This window comes from Pelodiscus sinensis, chromosome 23 (genome assembly GCF_052426305.1).
Source record: "Pelodiscus sinensis isolate ZL-2025 chromosome 23, ASM5242630v1, whole genome shotgun sequence".
NCBI classification, from domain to species: Eukaryota; Metazoa; Chordata; order Testudines; family Trionychidae; genus Pelodiscus; species Pelodiscus sinensis.
In genome coordinates, this window is record NC_143074.1 from 19,840,343 (window position 1) to 19,849,248 (window position 8,906).

The 8,906-nt window shown below is 41.3% G+C and overlaps 1 pseudogene; it reads right to left on the reverse strand.

Annotated features, from left to right (window-relative positions):
- Positions 1–807: 807 nt before the first annotated feature.
- On the reverse strand, positions 808–1,524 carry LOC149521749 (zinc finger MYM-type protein 1-like; annotated as a pseudogene).
- Between the last annotated feature and the right edge of the window lie 7,382 nt (positions 1,525–8,906).

The following is an 8,906-nucleotide window of genomic DNA, read 5'->3' on the forward strand; positions in this document are numbered from 1 at the left end:
GGGAGACTGACAAAAATATGTAATGCAATTGTGATATTAGGAAAGACAGTCAACAGGCCGAGATCAGATATTTCTTGAAGCAGTTCTTTTGGCTTGCAGTCCAATTTAAAGTTGGTGGAATGTATATGTTTCAGGAAGACAATTTCGTCACAGCGATTTCTTAAGATTTTGCTGTTGTATCTTTGTTGATACTCTTCATTCGCTGAATATAGATCTTCACTACTTAGTTCTCAGAACTCTCAAAGGAATCCCAAAAGCATATACATTTGTTTCAGTGACTCAAATTGATGTGTAAGATCAGATTTCATTGAGTCAATAATAACAATAAAAAATTGACTCGATAGTTGCCTTTCTGAATCAGATTGAGATGTTAAGACTGTAATTGGTGGAAAACTCAGATGAAATATCAATACCCTGTGCTACTGATTTGGACTCAGAAAGGATTGCAACCTATTGATCACAAATCCTTTGAATATCTTTAAGATGTCGTTCAATGCTATCCCTCTCAACATCTAATATAGCATTGCGTGCTTCAACTACAAAATTAGTTTCATGCATCGTTTTTAGCATCTTCATCCACATGGATGACATTAAAATAAATTCAAATTTGGATGTATAGTTCTGAATTAACTTAAGCTCAGTGAGAGCCTGTGCTGTGAGAGTAAGAGATTCAAGCTCACTTAAAGCCTTTCTCACAGAATCCAAATGCTGTGCAACTGTTTTAATGCCATCAATTTGTACTCACCATCTCGTTGTCGACATGCCATGAAGGGAAACAGGCAGATACTGCTTCAGAATTTCCCACTTTCAAGGACTGCTACCGAAGAGGTCCCACAACTGCTGACTTGAAAATTCCAGCATTTTTAACACATGAGTGGTGATTTCTTTCCCGTTTTTTTTCCTGAAATTATAAAACAAAATGAATCATTCTTCAATTGAAACCTTTGAACTTCCTGCAATTTTAACATATCAAACAACCATGGATATCTGTTCTTTATTAGAACAGTCTGGAGTTGCATCAATAACAATTGAAAAGTACTTTGCTTGTTCTATCTCTTCAAGAATTGTTGTTTGCACAAATGTCCAACAGAGTTCAATAAACTCATTTTGTATTCTGATGGACAGATAATGGACTTGCATGTGTTTTCTGCTCTCTTGTGATTCACAAATACACTTAACATGGCCTGATAAAAATGGGTCATACATGCTAAGAAGCTCAGGTATACCAAGAAAATTTCTCTTTGTAAGGTCACCGATACATTGATTGAAACTAAACAAAGCCAATCCCCATTCAGAAAGCAAAAGAGTGACATTGAATATGCGCTCAAGGAGTTTTTTCCAGTTATCAGTTTCTGTGATTATTTCACTCAGGAGTAAGTTTTCTCTACTAGCTGATTTCCATGTAACATAATTATCTTTATGCGATACTGAAGTTTCACGTGCAGGTATTCAGTCTTTCAGCTTCCTCCAACCTCTACTGATGCTCCAAGTGGATGGAACAGACAGTACTGGTGCATTTGACATATTACTGTTAAAAATGAAAGAGTACACAGTACAGAGCCTACTTTTCCATGCTCCAACAGAGCCAGACTCTTGTGTAGTGCTCTCCATTTGGAAGAGTTTTTGTCAGCAGACGAGCGGGAAAAGCATGATTTTCAGCATTTTTCGGTATACTTGGACTCTGAAAACAACTAATTTTGAGAAATGGCTGCATTTGAGCAACATTGTTCTTATCATGAAATCCAATACCAGGTTCTGATGCCACTGTTGTTACACTGTGTCCTGTGCTAGTCAGAAGTTCTTGCTCATGGTGCACAGGATCTCAGAGGTCCTCATTTTCTGCCTGCACAGTCTCTACATCGAGTGTAGATTCTGCATCTATTGCTACTGTTGGCATCTCTGTGTCTTGATTATTGATCTCTTCATTTTGAGGCAGTGGCATTGACATGTCATTTGTGGGTACAAAGTTTTCATAATCAGAACTGGAAGTGTCACTGTCAGTATGGTCACCGTCTAATGGCTGAGGCATCTTTTCAATGAGAAATGATGTTATTGGCTTTAAACTTAAGTGCTGCTTCACTCTGTTGCTTTCGCTGTCTCTTACTTGCACTGCTTTCAAATCTTTGCATCATTTTTATACAGGGGTTCTTTTAAAACACAGTACATAATAAATTGATTTGCTAAAGGCTATTGGTTATGCAAAATTTTAATTGTATATCCTTCACAATTAATACTATATAATAATGATGTGGGGATGTTATTTACTATGGCCCTTTTAGCCTTATTTTGAATTCTTGAAATTTCATCTGCTAATATGTTCCTGTTATTAAATTCCTCCAATAATTGGTACATTATTATGAATATGAACATGGGATGATTGCCAAGTTAGATATAAAGTTTATTAAACAACTAGAATTTAAAAGTTAATCATCATGAACAAATCTTTAAAAGTGAATCTAAAACCGGATGAAGAAGTAGCTTTCAGCTGAGCCTGATATGGTTATTGAATATGAAGACACGTAAGAAAAAACAGGAACACGAAAATCTCCTATGCAGAGATAATTATCTAATTTAAAGGTTAAACTCATCCTCAGACCAAGCAAAATCACTTTACAGTAACAGACTTAATTACAGCTTTCAAAATCTCTAAACTATGCAGACTGTAAACAGCGTTTCATAACGTAGAATCACTAATCCCAGAAGCTACTCCAGTCTCCAGTCATGCAGATGAAAACGTGGATGTACCAAAAAATTGGCAAAGGCTCGAGGTCCCACAATGATTTGAATCAATTTTTGCAGTTATATATAGCTTCTTTTGTTGTCTCTGTTATAACTGCAAGGTGTATAATCAATGGAAATGACTTGGTAGAAAAATGTCAAAATTTGAGTCCCCTTTGTTTCCTGATGCCTGGGCCAAAAGGCCCTCCTGGTCATCCCTTGTTATAGGGCCTGCTCTTAGTAAAACTATTGGGCTACGTCTACATTGGCCCCTTTTCCGGAAGGGGCATGTTAATTTCACGAGTCGTAATAGGGAAATCCGCGGGGGATTTTAATATCCCCCGCGGCATTTAAATAAAAATGTCCGCCGCTTTTTTCCGGCTCTTAGAAAAGCCGGAAAAGAGCGTCTACACTGGCCCCGATCCTCCGGAAAAAGCGCCCTTTGAAGTAGGAATAAGAAGTACTACTTTGAAGTAGGAATAAGATCCTCCGGAAAAGGGCGCTTTTTCCGGAGGATCGGGGCCAGTGTAGACGCTCTTTTCCGGCTTTTCTAAGAGCCGGAAAAAAGCGGCGGACATTTTTATTTAAATGCCGCGGGGGATATTTAAATCCCCCGCGGATTTCCCTATTACGACTCGTGAAATTAACATGCCCCTTCCGGAAAAGGGGCCAATGTAGACGAGCCCTTTGCAGAACGAACTTAAAAAACAACAGTGATAGAAATGTAGCCGTGTTAGTCTGGTGTAGCTGAAACAAAAAACAGATGAAACAACAAATAGTCTAGTACCATCTTAAAGACTAACAAAACATGTAGATGGTATCATGAGCTTTGGGGACACAACCCACTTCTTCAGATGACAGGAATATTAGAAGTCAAGATCCAAGAATAAATAAGGGAAGAGTGGGGAGGAGGAAAACAAGATAAAAAAAGGAGGGGAGGAAAAAAGAGACAGTGGGTAATGGTTCAAATAGTTACAAGAGGCTGATACAAACAATTGTTTGGTTGGTTAAGTCATCAGAATGTGGAAGGTAGCTTGGAAGCCAGCCAATGTCCCTGTTCATACCATTTGCGTAAGAATTAAACTTGTGAATGAAATTAAGTGTATTTGACTTGTGGAATTGGCCTGAAACAAAATGGTAAATGGAGATCCATGAATGAGTTGTCCAGGCAGATTAAAGTGTTCTCCCAAAGGTTTTTGTGTATTGCATTTTGGATATCGGATTTGTGTCCATTAATTCTTTCCCATAGCGATTGTCCAGTTTGGCCAATATATCTGGCAGTGGGGCATTACTGGCATTTGATGGCATAGGTCACATTAGTGGATGTGCAGTTAAATAAGCCTCTGATTTGGTGGCTAATGTGGTTTGGTCCAATGATGAAATTGCTGGTGTAGATGTGTGGGCAGAATTGGTACTGGGCTGATTGCAGGGGTGGGTTCCTGGATGATTATGATGGAGGTATGTTGCGTGGTTACTGGAAAGAATTTGTTTGAGATTAGGGGGTTATCTGTAGGTGAGGATTGGCCTTTCCCCCAAGGCCTCTGAGGCTATGTCTATATTACAGAGTTTTTGCAGAAGAATGGCAATTTTTTTGTAAAAAATTCGTGGAGCGTCCACACCTCAAGCACGTTTTTGTGCAAGAGAATCAAAAGAACCGAGGAGTTTTTGCGCAATTGGTATTCCTCTTTCTATGAGAAAGACTCCTTTCTGCAAAAGAGCTCTTTCAGAAAAAGGCATGCATGGATGGGAAGGAGAGGGGTTTTGCGCAAAAAGAAGAAAGAGGAAAAAGCACAGGTACCCTGGTGGCTATTCTGTGCATACCAATCAGTGCTTATTTTCGAGAGAGCATCCAGGCAGTCTGGACGCTCTCTTTCACAAAAGCCCATTGCTTTTTCGATGCGCTTTTGCCATGTGGACGCGCTCTGGCACGAGAAGTTTTTGCGGGAAGATCTTTTCCGATAAAAGCTTTTTACACAAGAAGCCTGGACTAGACATAGCCTGAGAGTGAGGGGGTATTTTCCAGCATAGGTTGTAGATTGTTGATAAAGCGTTGGAGGGGTTTAAGTTGTGGACAGTAGGGGTGTGTCTAAACTGTAGATTAAGCTGATCGGCAAAGAGAAATGAAACCACGATTTAAATAACTGCGGCTTCATTTAAATTTAAATGGCTGCTGCGCTGAGCCGACAAACAGCTAATCAGCTGTTTGTCGGCTCAGTGCGCTAGTCTGGATGCTCCCGCACCGACCTGAAAGCCCTTTATCGACCTCCCCGTTATGCCTCGTACTATCTTCATTGGGCACTGGGTCATGCCCTCAGTGCCAAGAGAAAAACCTGCAAACCCACTAACCCACTGCCCAATTTCAGTGTTAGAGATCTGCTGTGTAGTGAGTACTTCCTTCCTAGAGGGGAAAGAAAATGCATTTGCTTTTGATGCTATTTTGGCAAACGATTGGCATCTGCTCCCCCATTTCCCCTTCTTAAGTGAATCATAGATTTTGGAACATCAGTGAGGGCAGCACAACCGTGACTGATGATAAAGCAATACAACTCGGCATGAAGTCCATTTTTCAGAAGCACTGGCAACGCTTTGCTCAGTGACAATGACGGAGATTTTATCCATGAACCGATTTTTTATTGGCAGGCAGGCAGCCCCTTGTCACTCCCAGATGTGCCTTAGATAAGGAAATGAACCCCGCCCCCCTCCACCCCCCATGCAATCCTTGCCATGTTCCGTGACAATAATATTACTTCAGGTATGGGCATATGTTGGCAGTCTCTTCTCAGAGTTGTGCCAGATTCTCCATTTAAAGAACCAGGGATTGTCAGTCATCACATGCCAAACACCCCTTCCTTTTCTCTTTCATGTGTGCACTGCTTTTTCTCAAAACTTAAAAGGGAATAGCTGGGCAGACGGAGTGGTTTGATGTGATAGTGTGTTTGGGGGAAGCCCAGGCTGTTTGTGGTTCTTGAGTTCCACTTTGAGTTTGGAAGAACCCCCACCCCCCAAAAGTCAATCTCTGAGTTTAACAAATTCATAGGTATAAAAACCGGGAGGGACTATCAATTAGTTTGATCTCATGCATTGCACCGGGTATATAATTTTACCCAGTGATTCCTGCCCTGACCGCAAAAAACTTTTGGTAGCACCTTTTACAAATATCTCCTATCTCATCTAAACAGCCCTAGAGATGACTAATGTATCATATTCCTTGATTTAGTTACCCTCATTATTACAAATCGGCATCTGATTTTCATTCTGACATTTATCTGGCTTCAGCTTCCAATAACTGGAAATAAATGTGTACCTACATATTTGCCAGGTTTGATGGAAAGCCATCTGTTGACTTAGGTTATACATGAAGCTATACCCAGTTTGCTCAAAACTTTGGCCATCATTCCATACACCTGAATGAGGTTCCTATTTGTAATGAAAACAGTAACCCAGGTAGGTGTCAATAAAGGGAAGCAAGCCAACCCTAGAATTTCTGATTTCAGGGCTGTGGTATGACAAATTTCTGTCTATCCAGATTTCAGTGGAACTGCTTGTGCTTAAATTTAAGCATATGCTTTACTGCTGTGCTGGATTGGGAACTATGTTTGAGACTATGTCTCTTTTGGAAGAACCTTTTTTTGGAAGAGATCTGAAAAAACTTCTTCCAAAAGAAAGCATCTACACACAAAAGTGCGTCAAAAAAGTGATCGGCTTTTTCAAAAGAAAGCGTCCACATTGAATGGACGCTATCTCGTATGTAAGCAGTGATTACTATGGATGGAGTGGTCACCAGGGCACTTGTGCTTTTTTCTCTTTCCTCTTCTTGCAAAAGAACTCCCTTTACCCTGTCCACACATGCCTTTTTCCAAAAGAGCCCTTTCGGAAAAAGGCGTCTTCCTCGTAGAAAAGGATTACCAATGCCGGGAAAACCCCTCTATTCTTTCGATTTACTTTCAGAAGAACGCCATTGCAGTGTGGACGTAACTTGGGTTTTGTCGGAAAAACGGCTTCTGGTACACAGCTCCGGCTATGTAAATAATGTAGCTGGAATTGACATTCCTTAAGCCAGGCTTGGTGCCATCTTCACAGTGAGAGGCTCACAAGAGCAAATGGTCTCGTCATCTTCCCTTATTCCTCATGACTGGGAAGTGCCTTTAGCATTCGATTTAGAGGGTCTTTACTAGACTCACTCAATCAAACACCAGAAGATCGATCTCCAGTGCGGCAAGTGAAGAAGTGGCCTCAGTACCAGACCCTAACAATACTTACAGGATGCAACAGGTTAGCAAAGAATTGAAAGAGAAACACTTGATCCACGTGGAATTGCTTAACAATGTAGTAGCTCACTTAGAGAAATGATGGAGACGCCTTGAGGGAGTTTTGTGAATAGATTAGTACCTGCCGTGTTCGCAAACTGCCATGCAAAATCACTTTACCAGATACTATCTACTGGAGAGCACTATGCCTAATGCCTTATTTGATGCCTTAAAAGGGGATTTTCATCCTGAGTTGTGCTTGAGGTAAAAAGACATTTATGCAAAACAACAAGCTGGTGTTTGCTAGTAATTTTTCTGTATTCCACTGACGCTCGCAGGAGATATTTGTGCTTGAATAAAGGCTCCTTCTGCTCTTTGATCCTGCCATGAAGTCACACTCCTGTCTTGATGACATCAATCTGAGGCTACGGCTGCATTGTCAAATCATCACTGTGGGTTTTATTATTATTATTGAAAGGGAATTATTCAGTGCTCAAGACAAATGCCAGATCAAAATCACTGGAAGCTAAGGCTACGCCTTTCCGCACCAAAGGAATCCAAATAAAGCCAAAAATAGCAATATTTGGATAAGCCTGGATCCTGATGAATATCTCTGTGTTCTGAATGATGTTTACATTGTTCTCGGTCTTTTGAATGCTGCAGGGAGCTAGTTAGTGCTCCAGCACAAGATGAGTTCCCATCTTATCGTGGAATTTCCACTTAGGAGGCACGAAAGTACGACAGGTTGAACCTCTCTGGTCTGGAACTCTCTGGTCCAGCAACATCTGTGGTCGAAGTGGCTGGCAGACTGCTGGGCCAGTGGCCTGGGGGCAAAGCCCTACTGGCTGGAGTAGGGTTGGCGGCTCAGAGAGGAGCCCCACTAGTGGGCTGAGGGCAGTGCCCATCTGGGGTCACGGCCAAGAGGGGGGCCCCAGGTGAACACGAGGCCTGATTTACCCTCGTCCAGCAAACGCTCTTGTTCGAAACTGCTCATGTCACAAGGATGCTGGACCGGGTAGGTCCGACTTGTATACCGAGATTAAATATTGTCCCTGGAGTCCCTGCTTCAGCAATCCACCCGATTCCACAAAGCACATGTTTCACTCGTGGGATCAACTCATGTCCCATTGACCTCAGTCAGTCGCCTGCGTCTGTTTGGTCTTGCTGATTGGATGAATGAAACGTTCTGAAGAACAACACAATGGTGACTAACCCAGAGTGCACTATGAATCCGAAAGGATACAGTGGCGCATTTTTTTCTGATGGTTAAGATTGAACTTCACAAAACTTTCAGGCTTCATTAATCTTCTCAAAGCAGTTGGCTGAATAGGCACAAATGACGTATCCTAGAGCCGAGCAAACAACAGGGAGCCAAGCATGGCATTTAATATTAATTAAAAAATAATTAAACCCAGATTTCATTACTATCCAGCTGAGTCACATGGGAACCTTTGGCCTCGTGAGGAGACAGCTCACAGTCCTTATACCAGTCCTGGAAGCCTCCAGGCCCTGCTGTTCTTCAGAGGGATCGTTTTAACGACAATGTGGATCGTTTGGTCAGTTCTTGTGCTGATTCTGCACATTGACAAACTTAGGGGCAGAGTTTGGGAGGCAAACTGGCAGATGAAGGAATCTAATGGTTCTGAGTGTAATAAATAAAATAATAATTAGTAACTATTAACTAATAACTAGCAATCAATACTTAATAATTAATCATGATAATTGATAATTAAGTAGAAGAATTCATAATATAGTGTATTTCAGTGGGAGTTAGGTACCAACCCCTCCCCCAAAAAAGGATCTCTTTGAAAATCATCCCCAAGATCCGTATGCTGCAAAAGACTTACACTTAGGTTTAACTTTACACACCTGACTAGTTCTAGTGATCTCCATGCAGCTACTCCTGAGCATGAAATTAAACGTGTGCAGAAGTTCTTGTAG